At 41.0% G+C, this 13,244-nt stretch overlaps 1 protein-coding gene across 1 annotated transcript in view; it reads left to right on the top strand.

The window, feature by feature from the left end:
* LOC139958909 (uncharacterized) overlaps positions 1–13,244 on the top strand; it is a 49,297-nt gene that overhangs the window by 19,396 nt on the left and 16,657 nt on the right. The window lies entirely within an intron of this gene.

Raw genomic sequence — 13,244 nt, 5'->3', positions numbered from 1 at the left:
CTTCGAAGACTAACAAGACGGTCAAAGCATTGCGAACTGGTAAAACATCGGACTGGGATTGAGGGTAAACATTTGTCAATAACCTACAAGTATCGTTCGCTTCTCGACGAAAATCATGCAAAAATTGTTCTTTGTCTGTCATGCGTGCCGTTGGCCCATTGCGTTGTATGTTGTACCTTGCTTCCTAGCTACAACCCAAGGGCGGCGGAAGCACTTTTAATCTGGGGGGGGGGGCACCGACATCAAAGGGCACTTTGCAGAAATTCGATTGGACTGATGCAGCCTTATATTTAGTACCCTTTATAAATCTTATTGTATTATCTTATTTGCGTATGCACATCACTCCATCAACGCCCCCCCCCCACAAAGAAAATATGCATACTAGCACTGCAATATCCAATGTGCAAATTGGGAAACAATGAACAAGTTTTCTTTTGAGACAAAATGAGGTGAAATCATGCTAGTTGCTAATGTAGGAATCTTCCGAATTAGAGTTTATTCCTTGTTAATATCTTAACAATTTTTTTTCCCATTCGAAATAGCTTTGAGATTGACCCACAGAAATTCATTAAAAGTCAGGGGCGTAGCCAGGATTTGCAAAGTTATATGCACGACTATCTGAGCGGAGCGCCACCATAGGTTGGCGCGGAGCGTACAGGAAATTTTTGGTTTTACAAACCCCTCAGGTGGCCGGAAACGGCCCTTCCCGAGTGTTCATTCTGGTTCCTTGGCCTCTTGCTAACTTGAGACACCTCAATTTTTATGTAGAAAAAGGGCACATTTTTAACCTGAGGAAAAGTGGGGGGGGGGCACGTGCCCCCTGTGCCCCCCGGTTCCGCCGCCCTTGCTACAACCAAATATATTTCACCTTCGGATATCTTTGCTACAACTACGCTGCTTAATTCACGCTTATGGCAAGCCATGTGGGACAAACACCGCATTATATATCCGCGTATTAATTCGAATATATACGCGTATTAATTGTACATGTGTAAAGTTTCGCTTTTTGAAGCGATCTCGCGAGCCCGCCAAAACATTTATCGTTGGTATATGTACACAGCAAGAGCGGAATTGTTTTTTCGTGTATATTCTAATTAATCCGTGCATATATTCGATTTAATCTCCATATGTATTTTATTTAATACATGTATATTTTCGAATTAATACGTGTATATATTCGAATTAATACGTGGATATATTCGAATTAATACGCGGATATATTTAAGCCATATGATTGGCTCATAATATATACGCGTAGGCCCCTATATATTCCAATTAATACGCGGTTATATTATGCAGTGTTTGTCCCATATGGCTTGCCATACACGCTGGGGATTAACACTAGCTCAGAGCATGGTAACAAAATTCGCTGATGTGATTGGTCTATTTAATGCCCGTATTAATTCTATTTAATGCGCGTATTAATTCTATTTAATGCCCGTATTAATTCATTTTCATGTTTGTGATAACGGCATAAAATTTATTTATTGTGGGAACGAAATGTATTTATGAAGGACATAAATGCTTTTTATGTCCGCATATATTAGAATTAATACCGTTCTTTTATTTGTTTCATACTGGCATATGAAGCTACATGGTGATTGGCTGATAATTAATGTCGGTATTAAATAGAATTAATACCGGTAATAATTTTAATTCGTACAGACATTAAATCAGCAATTATTTCCTGTATGGCCTACCATAGACGGTGACCTGCCCGTTACAGCCTGCTTTCCCCTATCCATGTTTGTTATCAATATATAATGAAACAGTAAATTTAAACGATCACACACATATGCTAACTACTAAGCTATTACACATAGAAATATGATGTGATGCTGACCCGAAATATTAACTAATTAAGCATGATTTTACCGTCATGAAATCTTGCTGCCGTTGAACGTGAGGCTGAGGTGCTTGGTCTATTCATATGATGTCGACAACTGCGCATTAATATCGCCTGTCGTCCAATTCCGTGCAAGTGAATCTAAATCAGACCCGTTCAATCCTGAAACAGCTTCGATGATTACCTATAATATTAATGAGGAAATAACGTGCTATGATGCAAGGTAAATATTAAAAAATAAGATTTAAGACCTATAAGACCCGGTGCACATTAAGAGTCAACGAACTACAAAACTAAGCCTCAACTGCAACACTAAGACCCCCCCCCCCCCCAACCAACTGAAAACCAAGACCCGCCAAAACTAAGATCCGCACATGCATAAGGTGGATCACTGCCAGAAGGATCGTGCACTGGGGTGCACTGGGGATGTGGGAATATAAATTGTTCGATGACACAAATGCAAATATTGATCAGTATCAATATTTAAAACAGCACCAGTTTTGAGAAGAAATCTGGGCGTACTAAATGATTGTGCTAAGAGAGGTAGAGCGCATTTTCATCTGAAAGTACATCACAAAATGCTATAAAATGTTACTAAATATTTTGCATTAACATCAGCCAATCATCCTTAATATAAACTATATGATTTAACAAGAAGACTAGTGTCGCAACCAGAGCGGCTCGGTCGGAAATGTGCCCCCCCCCCTTCCCCCACTACCATCATCGACGGTGTAAGTTTGACTGCGTCTCGTTCATGTAGTATGTATAGTTTATCATAGTGCATGCGGTGGGTTGAAATTCTAACACGTAAAGTCAAGTAAACCTATACAATAATTAAGGTGACCAGACATCCCCGAAGGTTTTCTAAAACCTCCATAGTATACCTTAATATCCTCAAAACGACTGAATATGCATAAAGCTCTTATTTAAGCTTACTCTGGCTGTTAGACCTAAACATTTAGCCTAAAGCTTTGAGACCTATTGCTAGCCTATGAGCCTGAGGATGTTGTATATTTCTCCCTACAATAACAAAATATATATTATAGAAGTTCAGATTACAACAAAACTCACTCCTTCTCTTTCAAAATTAAGAATTACATCTTCCCCATATCCTAATTATCGAAGAGTTGCTTCCATTTTCGGCAGTTATGTATTTTATTTCAATTCCGTGTTGACTATTCAAACGATGATTCGGTGGGCTTGAAACAATAACTCCGGCTAGCTCAAATCAAAGCCGTATACTGAGACGGCTCTGGCCGAAAAAGTAGAAGCGCGCCATCACTTCGTTGTATGATATTACGTTGTTACATGAATTTATGCCGTTGGATTCAAAGTTGTTGTTTGAAAAGCTGTGGTCGTAGCGATCTACTTCGTCGATGTATATCTTTCTACGTTAACAGGTGGGAAGACTCACGCACAAAGAAACGTCTCATGCCGGTAATCTGACCTAGTTTCGAATGAGGTGTAACAGAAGTGTTAGACACCACCATCGATCCCAGAAAATACACACAGCCTGCTACCGTCGGTAATTAGACACTAGTGTACAGTCAGTACATACAGCTACGGTCAATACCCACAACACATAGCAGCGTGGACATCTCAGGTCTTGATAAAAGATAACAAGGTATCACGTTTCATTATTGTCTGCATTTTGTAGCGACAAGAGGAAAACGTCATTTGCAAGCAACGGAAAGTTAACTTTTCCAGAGCGCGGCACGCAGTTTAGGGCGAGTCTTCAATGCCTTTAAAGGGTGTGAAGACTCGCGCAAAAAGAAACGTCTAATGCCGGTAATTTAACCTAGTTTCGAATGAGGTGTAACAGAAGTGTTAAACACCACCATCGATCCCAGAAAATACACACACATCTTGCTACCGTCGGTAATTAGACACTAGTGTACAGTAAGTACATACAGCTGAGGTCAATACCCACAGCACAGTATACAAACGATACAGCGATGGACATCTCAGGTCCAGCTAAAGCTAACAATTAAGGTATCACGTTTCATTACTGTCTGCATTTTGTAGCGACACGAACAAAACGTCACTTGCAAGCAACAGAAAGTTAACTTTTTCAGATGGCCGCACGCGGTTTGGGGCGAGTCTTCAATGCCTTTAAGTGAAATAGGCCGTCATCTTCTGTTCTCAGCTTGTTATCAGTGCAGTTTACGTAGGCTTAGTAGTAGTAGTAATAGTAAGTTGAGTCTCGTCTATCCGACATGCTCAGTGATTAACCTCCGCCACGTATCACGATCTTGCGCAAGGTTTATTGCTTCCTCGAAATTGTTAATGTTAACGTCCTTAAATTGCGACTTTATTTTTCCAAGCAAGGTAGTCACGGGCCTTCCTACTGGTTTAGCAGTAGATCTCAATGCTTCTCTTAATGCAACCTTAGCTGGAGCGTCCTCCTGGAGTCTTGCTACATGACCGAAAAATCTCAATCTTCTATGTGCGACTATGGATGACCAAGGTGTTGGTTGGTTTCATTGTAGAGCTCATCGTTTGATAACCAATTGTTATTGGTCCATCTAATGTTGAAAATATTACGAAGTAGTCTCCTTTGAAAAGTGTCAATTTTGCGATCAAGATCCTTCGTTGTGCCCCACAGTTCGCAATTGTACAAAAAAAATACTCTTTAATAAAGCCTCGAAAATCCTAAGCTTAATGTTTCGGCTTATGTTTTTGCTTTTGAAAATACTTGACAGTGTGTTGAAAGCACCGTTGGTTATACCAATTCTTCGGTTAATATCTTCATCGGTCCCAAGCAAGCTTCCAACATATTTACACTTCTTCCAACTTTCATTTCCTTTTCTTGTGATTGAAAATTTCTCAGTTTTTGTGCAATTGATTTTCAGATTCCTTCCTGTCAGTTTCTCAGAAACTCGTTTTTCGATATCTTGCAGTATATACGCTGACCAGTTGATGCCCAAGAGATATCATCGGCGTATTGTTGGTCTACTGTGAAAAAAGAATTAGTGGTGGTTGTGCTGTAATCATGATCAGCTAACTGAGATGGCAGGATAACTGCATCGATATCATTATCATCTGATTTCAAAGAGTTGGCTAGATAAGTTATAAAAAATAGTGCGCTTGCACTATTTCCTTGTGGTGAACCAATGACAGTGTTAAAAGGAAGTCCGAGTTTGCCCTCTAGTTGACGGTGTAGGAGACGTTATCGATTAGTAGTGATATCAGGTGAAGTTCGTCGTTGTCAAGAACCTTTTCTAGGTCATTAAGCAAGGATCCTCTTTGAATTGTGCCGAACGCCTTGCTCATATCTAGCATCAATAGATTTATAGTGCAACCTACGGATGTTATAGCTTTTTCTGCTACCACTTTCACGGGAAATACTACACGCGTTTAAATCGCCGTTTTCGGCCTGTAATTGCGACATAAATTCCGCGTTCCATGCTTGTTTCCGTTATGTTTCCATTCCTGAAACTAGTGATTATGGTTAGGTTACGACCCTCCTTAAACGCGTGAGTTTTCCGCTTTCGCATCGACTTATTTTCCGCGTTCGCGGTGACCGTATATGGTAGGCCATCATGACGGGAAATAATTGCTAATATAATGTCCATACGAATTAAAAAATTATTACCGGTATTAATTCTCAGCCAATCACCATGTAGCTTCATATGCCGGTATTAAATAGAATTAATACGGACATTACATAGAATTAATACGGGCATTATATAGAATTAATACGGGCATTAAATAGAATTAATACCGGCATTAAATAGACCAATCACATTAGCGAATTTTGAAGCTGTTATCATGCTCTGAGCTAGTGTTAATCCCTCTTGCTGTAGCGTGAAAGCAGCGCAGTTATTTCTGCTGTAGGAACAGGGGGTGGGAGCCGGAGGCCTCTGGGACACGTGCCCCCCCCCATTTTTTCCAAAATAGCAAATGTGACCTACTGGCAAGCATACTAACACATCATATATATTTAAGTGATATGGCCGGTGTGTATCGGTTTATAGCATAACGAGTGGTTGTGGAATGAGATAGTGCCCCTCTGATGTTGTGCCCCCCACTTTTTGGAAGCTTCCTCCCCCTGTGTAGAAAGCAAAGTACAACGCAATGGCACGCATTGCAGACAAAGTACAATATCTGCGTGATTTTCGTCGAGAAGCGAACGATACTTGTAAGTTATTGACAAATGTTGACTCCCAATCCCACACAATCCGATGTATTACGACTCCCAATCCCACACAATCCGATGTGGAGTGTTAGCTCAGTGGTTAACACCGGTGCCTTTCAATCATAAGGTCCCCGGTTCGAGTCACTCCCAGATTAATGTATGTCGTCCAGTTACAGAATTGTTGACAATTAACAATTCATAATCATGGACGTTAAATATGAATGTGAGAGACTGACTTCGGTCAGCTTGCGGCTTTGATAAGCCAATTAAGCTTCTTCGCGAGTTCCTGCTTGCAGGAGGATCTAATATACATACATTACCAGTTCGCAATGCTTTGAACCGGTTTGTTAATCTTCGAAGAGCATTACGCTATGCAAAGCTTGGAAGACTCCTGAATGAAGACGGGTACAATGTCGCATCAGTGTCTCTGGATGAGCTAACGGGGGAGTTTCACGCCCGGCACAATAGCTGGAAACTTGTTAATAACATTGCATATTACAGGTAGCGCAACTTAAGTTGCAGTTCCAACTAAACAAATATGGTCTATGTAGTGCCCGTATTAATCTATTTAATGCCCGTATTAATTCTATTTAATGCCCGTATTAATTATATTTAATGTCCGTATTAATTATATTTAATACTGGCATATGAAGCTACATGGTGATTGGCTGAGAATTAATGCCGGTATTTAATAGAATTAATACCGGTAATAATTTTAATTCGTATTGACATTAAATCAGCAATTATTTCCCGTATGTGGTAGGCCATACATCAAAGAAGTCGAATGAAATGGACTTCGATATGCGGTCCTTACAGTTGATCAATGACTGTTTTTATGTGATGTTTTAATCGACGTATCATAACCACCGTGGGCAAATAGATGTCTTTTGTGAGCTATACATCTGGCGTTATCCGGTACCAATGTCTCTATGGGGGCCCCAATAAAATGTTTGCCACGGGCCTCCCATGCTTAATCCGGCACATCAAACAATGACCATTTTCACCATTTGGAGGGGCGGGGGGGGGGGGTCATATCTTCTTAATTATTGTTCAGCCTAATTAACAGCCCAAGTTGGGGCGTCAGTCGATACGCATCTTAAAGATACGTCTCCTTTCCTAACGGTAGCTCCAACTGTCAATATCTCAAAAATGGCAACTTTTGTCAGAAGTTTTAACTTGCAGTAGCCCTATATGTTTCGCGTAAATATATCAAACCGGAGTTCATCGGTTTACAAAACTACAAAAGCAGATTTTTGTTATGGGTTGGTGGGGGGGGGGGGGGTAGGGTCGGGTGACGTTCACAATCACAAGGCTAGAACGTGAATGTATCAATAACGTATACCCTGGCACAGGGGCGGATCCAGGATTTTGAGAAAGGGGGGCCGACATCCCGATGGTAGCACTTTAGTGATCTGCGTCCTAGGGGAGGGGAGGGGAGGGGAGGGGGCCACAAATTTCCAAGGGGGAGGGGTTGTCCCCCTCCCCCTTGGAAATTTTTGGTTAATTGTGAGTGCTTAGATGCAAAATGGTGAAACATTTCGCCAAAAACTAGAAAAACCAGAAACGTTGCAGACACGCTTTTTTGTGCACATATTTTTTCTCGATAGACACATATTTAACAACGCTCAACAGTGCATGTACAATGGATACACTATTATTGCGTCGATTCGTTTTTTCTTCTGGGCGAAAATTATGACACCAGATTCACCCCAAGAAAAAACATAAAACAAGATATATTCAATGAGATAATTATGATATACTCATTAATGAAAGGGGGTGTAGGCGGTTTTACACTATCTAACGCACCGTTGTCGCCAAGAACCTGAAGTATTTTTAAGGGAGGGCCCGATAATAAGCGGAAACGGATCACCCACCGAAAAAATATCGGAATTTGTGGACTGTTTCTTGCTTCCTATTGTATTAAAACAAAGCACCTATGTGAAAGACACAAATCACATTCTGAAAATTGTGGAAGCCACCCCGTTACCAAAAGCAGTGGTACTTGCTACACTCGATGTCGTCGCCATGTAACCAATACTCCCCAAGAGGAGGCATTAGATGTATGTCAAGAAGTCTAATGAAAAGGCGGAAAAAAGCGAATATGGAATAAATAAAATATCTTCCATATCCATGCGCAAACTAATTCCCAATAATTCCCAATAACCAATTCTATCTACAAAAGATCGGTTGCGCCATGGGTAGCCAAGCCTCTCCGGAAATCTGTGATATCGTCATGCATAGACTGGAAAACCAGATTTTACCGCCAGATAATAAAATCTTAAAATGGCTCCGCTCTAGAGATGAAATTCTATTGCTTTACGACGGTTCACCTCAGGAACTTGAACAACTAGTAAACAGGTTGAATGAAATTCACCGCTTCTTAAAGTTTACGGTAGAAATATTACACACCGAGGTAACATACCTAGATTTGAAAATCTTCAAAGGTCCAAGGTTTGAAACCAATGGGCTATTAGACACCAAAGTCTACACCAAACCCACGGAAACCTTCCAATACCTCGACAGCAACTCTGCACACCCACTTGCCACTTTTAAAGGCTTCATTAAAGGGGAAGCCTTACGATACGCACGTCTATGTAACAATGAGACTGATTTCTTACAGAAATAGAATGCGTTCACAGAGAAACTGTTACTCCGTAACTATAAGAAAGAGGATATTGCCTCAGCCACGAAAGGTATAAAATTTGAAAACCGTGGGCAATACCTCACTACCAAACCTAAACGAAAGGAACCACCAATGGTGTTCAAGCTTACCTATACACCCCATATCAAAACCACGCATTTGAAAAATGTACTTTTGAAACATTGGCACTTAATCTCGCAACACGCGGACAGGGGCGTAGCGAATTTTTTTTTTTGGGGGGTGGGGGGTGTGGAGGATATGATTTGCCGACGGATCTGGAAGTGGTGACTAAAATAGGAGAGGGGTCTAAGGGGAGGGGGTGTCCCCCTCCCCTTTGGAAAATTTTTAGTTTTGAAACGTCCTTAGATGCAATCTGGTGCACATTTTAAGTCAAATTTGGCACCGTAGAATTTCCATTTCGATATCATTTTTATGGCAGTCGGCAGAAGAAGAATTAATTGGGACCAATTATCGAACTGTGTTTTCTCTTTTACCGATCGTTGAAATAGTGAAACTTCGTGATGAAAAATGTTCAGAAAACTTTCCGGTAATGAGAAATAACAACATTCATTGATATACAAGCGAGAAACGTTAAATATTGTGTACAATTCGTGAGCCGTGTCCTTAAGTTTTCCACGGAGAACGAATGACATCTGCGATGACGTCATTCTGAACAGAGGATATTAACCACACGTTGTCACACGATAGCACGACTCATGGGCTGCGGCCTATACGGAAGCTTTTAATCCCATTTCTTTCACTGAGTTGCTGGCGATTCTGGCACTCGTCTAGCTGAGCCTGGCTACAGTAGCTGTACTGACGGCCGTGACATTATCAGTTATTTGCCGAGAGGTTTTTAACTTGCAGGCGTCGGGTGATTGGATTGGTGAATGAATTTATCAGATGAAGAACTGGAAAATCGAAATAACCGATAAAGAAGCTCCCGTTCTCCTTTTCTCTATTCAGCTTTCCTTCTTTCTTCCCCTTCCGCTCTCTTCACCTTTTCTCCTTTTGCCGACAGCGACCAAATTATTGGGGGGGGGGGGGTGTGACACCCCCACACCGCCCGCCCCCCACCCGCTCGCTACGCCCCTGCACGCGGATTTATCCAAACCGTTTCCAAAAGAACCGATTCTAGCCTTCAAAAGGGCCCAAAATCTCAAAGGTTTACTTGTTAACTCAAGGTTTCATTCTAACGAAGAATCAGCTGACTCTCAAGGTTCACACGAAGCTCTTTTACATGCTCTTATAGCTGCACTTTGAGTCCATAAAAACTTGTGCACAGAAAATAGATGCATTTTGAGAATGAGACGCCCAGGCCGAATATAAAATATTCAAAGGCTACTACTGATGAAGCTCCTCCTATAAAGTTTGAAAGCAGAAACCGGTCTAGTTGGTCATAAGAACCTACACTAGTCTCTCCTACACTCAATTAACCTAATAGGTGCAATTACGTTTCACCACGAGGAGCATGCTATAAGTTCATGTTCCTCGGGCCCTCCCTTAAAAATACTTCAGGTTCTTGGCGACTACGTTGCGTTAGATAGTGTAAAACCGCCTACACCCCCTTTCATTCAGATAATTATGATATACTTGCTAACTGTGCATTGATTTTCCCTGACAGTAATAGTCAGCACTATTGTACTGAGCCGTATCTAATTAATACGTGATGTCGCGTTGGCCTGATAATTGCCTTAGTTTCAAATTTGGAATGAAAACGATCGCGTTTCAGGGAAGAGCAGCTGGATATATATTAGGCTTTTCTTTCACCAAGTTATGCCTATTAGGAATTTGAAGTACTCCCACATAAAACAAACGCAACTGATTTCCAAAAAGGGGGGGCCGGGGCCGGGTCGGCCCCCCCCCCCTGGATCCGCCCCTGCCCTGGCAAATTGTGGATGAAACAGTTAACATTTATCTAAAAGGAGATTATTGTATTATTTCTCACACTGTCATATTTTTATCGTTATCAAAGGAACGAATGCCTGTACAGGTCTAGGGTTTATATAACGGCGACTTTTAGTGATTGAAATATTACATTAATAAATCTTGGCCTAGTGTTACGTACCGAACAATCCAGTGGCACAGAGAACAGAAGAAGTAGGAGGTTGGAAAATGTTTCGCACAAAATTTAAGCAGAAATTACTTAAATCTCAAATATGGATTTGCGCCGCTGTGACCGACAAAGTTTAGCCGAGGTTTTTTAAGCCTGATACTGAGTACCGATTGTTAGATATCCCAGCCCCGAGGCTTGTGCCACCACCCCACCCCACCCAGGGACGTAGCTAAGGCCTGATGTTTGGGGGGGGGGTGAAGTGGCTGAAATTCCAACTGGATGGGTTTTGGAGCCAGAAAATTCCGACTGCTGCCTTGTACCCCTCCCCCTGCACTACTCGTCAACGATACGGTCAGTGTCAGTCAGACACACCATCTTTCGCGACTGCACTTTTGTTCCGAACTTTTTTCGATATATTTGTACCACTGGCCCCCACTTCACAAACTTATTGATCACTCTGGTTAAGCAAGTAAGCACTGAGTATAGTCATAGGCGTAGGAGGCGGGGCTGGGGGCTGCAGCCCCCCAACCAAATTTTGTTGTGAAAATTCGGGCAATATTATGAGAATTTTTCGGGCACCTACTGAAAGAAAAAATAATTTGCAATGTGTTTTTCAATGGTTAAACTGATATTATTATTACCATTATTATTGTAACGACTTCCCCAATAATTGTAACCAAAATGGAAGGGTAATAACACGGCAAATGGTTGTGTGTTATTGGCAAGCGATGTAAAAACCGATGCATGCCTATATGATATGCACACTAACATGTTGAACAAGTTGGAATGAAGTGAACAATTGAACATTTTGCCAAAAAAAAGTCCAATGGACGAGATAAGATAAGTTGCCAATTAAACATTTTGTAGAAAATTGTTCAATTGCCCAGTTATAGCAACTGAGCATTCCAACATATTTCTGATTTTTGATAAGATTTTATCTTGTTATCTAAACAATTTACTGAAAAATGTCACTTTATGGGGCAAAGGTTTTCTTATGTTGATGGCACTATTAAGCTTTCGTAGATTAGCGTTGAGTGTTAAATTGTATACCATAGAGAAAATGTAGATATCCTGAACTTAGCTGAAGCTAGCGAACAGGGTCAACCCACCCAATAGCAAAATTAATACATAAGTTATCCGAATTGAAGCTGGCGAACGTTGTACAGTAGACCTATTAGGCGTTTTTTTTAGAGTTTTCAAAATCATACGAAGTTTTGAAAGGTGGAGTATAAGGATCGCGAGATACAATTTCTCAATGTGACAAGGAAAACGTGGTAAATATGACTGATTAAAGGTCACTCACAAATTACAAGAATATATGAAAATTAGAGTGCGACAGTCGGAAAAATTAGAGTGCGACAGTCGGAAATTCCGACAGTCGCACTCAAATTTTCCAACTATCGTCAGTTTTACCAAGATTGGGGGGGGGGGGGATGAGACACCCCACACCCCCCTCTAGCGACGTCCCTGACCCCACCCCGTCCCCCTTTTTAATTAAATGTCCTAAATAGCTATTCTGGACCCGACCATTTCTAAAGCTGCAAAAGCGGCATCACCAAGAAACCGGCTAATGATATATTTTAATTTCTATCTTAACTCTCAGGACTAAACTCGGAGGGGTACATATAGTTGGATAGAAGGAGAGATCCAAAAATATCCAAAACATGAATCATCTGTAATATGAGATGAATTCTACGACCATTCTGGACCAGTGAGATGTCAATTGTGTTACTCGATCACCTAACTTTCCCATTAAAATTTACGGATAACATTCTATAACAAAGGCATATGCAATTAAACAGGTTCATAATAAAATAAAGAACGATTCTTTGCATTAACAGTTTAAGTTTACCACACATTAGGGATTCTGCCGAGGAGGGGGGGGGGGTGAGTGGGCGGGTGCACCACATGGTTGCATCGGATGCCCAATGTAGTGTCCAAAGGTGGTCTAATTAAAGTACCCTTATTATGGTAAATGTCCAGTTAAACGTCGCAGGTTCTCGGAAGCTCACTCGGCGCAATTTAACAGAAAAGGGAAAACTCGATTGGATTTCAAGTCAGACAAAAATTGTGCGATGCTGTGTACTCAGTGTTAATCCTCCAAAGCCATTGCTTTTTTTGTTTGTTTTTGTCTTGTCTTTGAAAAGTCTTCAACGCAAAGCGATCCTTTTTCACATATCAGTTCATGGAAAGTACAAATTTATCTTATCATTTCGTTTTAACTAGTCTATAAATGTGTCAGCACAATGTCCTTTCTACGCTTCTGTAGCTTCGTAGTTAGTATCCAACATTGATTTCCGAATTCTACGGTCCAGCAACAATAGGCAGTTAAAAATTAAATATGTATGGAAGCCGTGAACTGCCGCTTCTAAAACTTGTTGACGATCTCATGAACATATATACCTTATGCCTAAGCGCCAACTATCACTTATCCGCTTTCACCTCGTAGCCCGTAGCACCTTTCCAAGATAATACTTGAACATACACGTAAAATTAATTTATAAGAATGCACTGTGGAACTTAAGCCTATCCGTAAATAAGTTAGCGCCATCTATCACTTATC

Source organism: Apostichopus japonicus, chromosome 18 (assembly GCF_037975245.1).
Source record: "Apostichopus japonicus isolate 1M-3 chromosome 18, ASM3797524v1, whole genome shotgun sequence".
Lineage (NCBI taxonomy): Eukaryota > Metazoa > Echinodermata > Holothuroidea > Aspidochirotida > Stichopodidae > Apostichopus > Apostichopus japonicus.
Note: the sequence above shows the minus strand (reverse complement) of the source record. Positions and strands in the feature narration are given on the sequence as shown.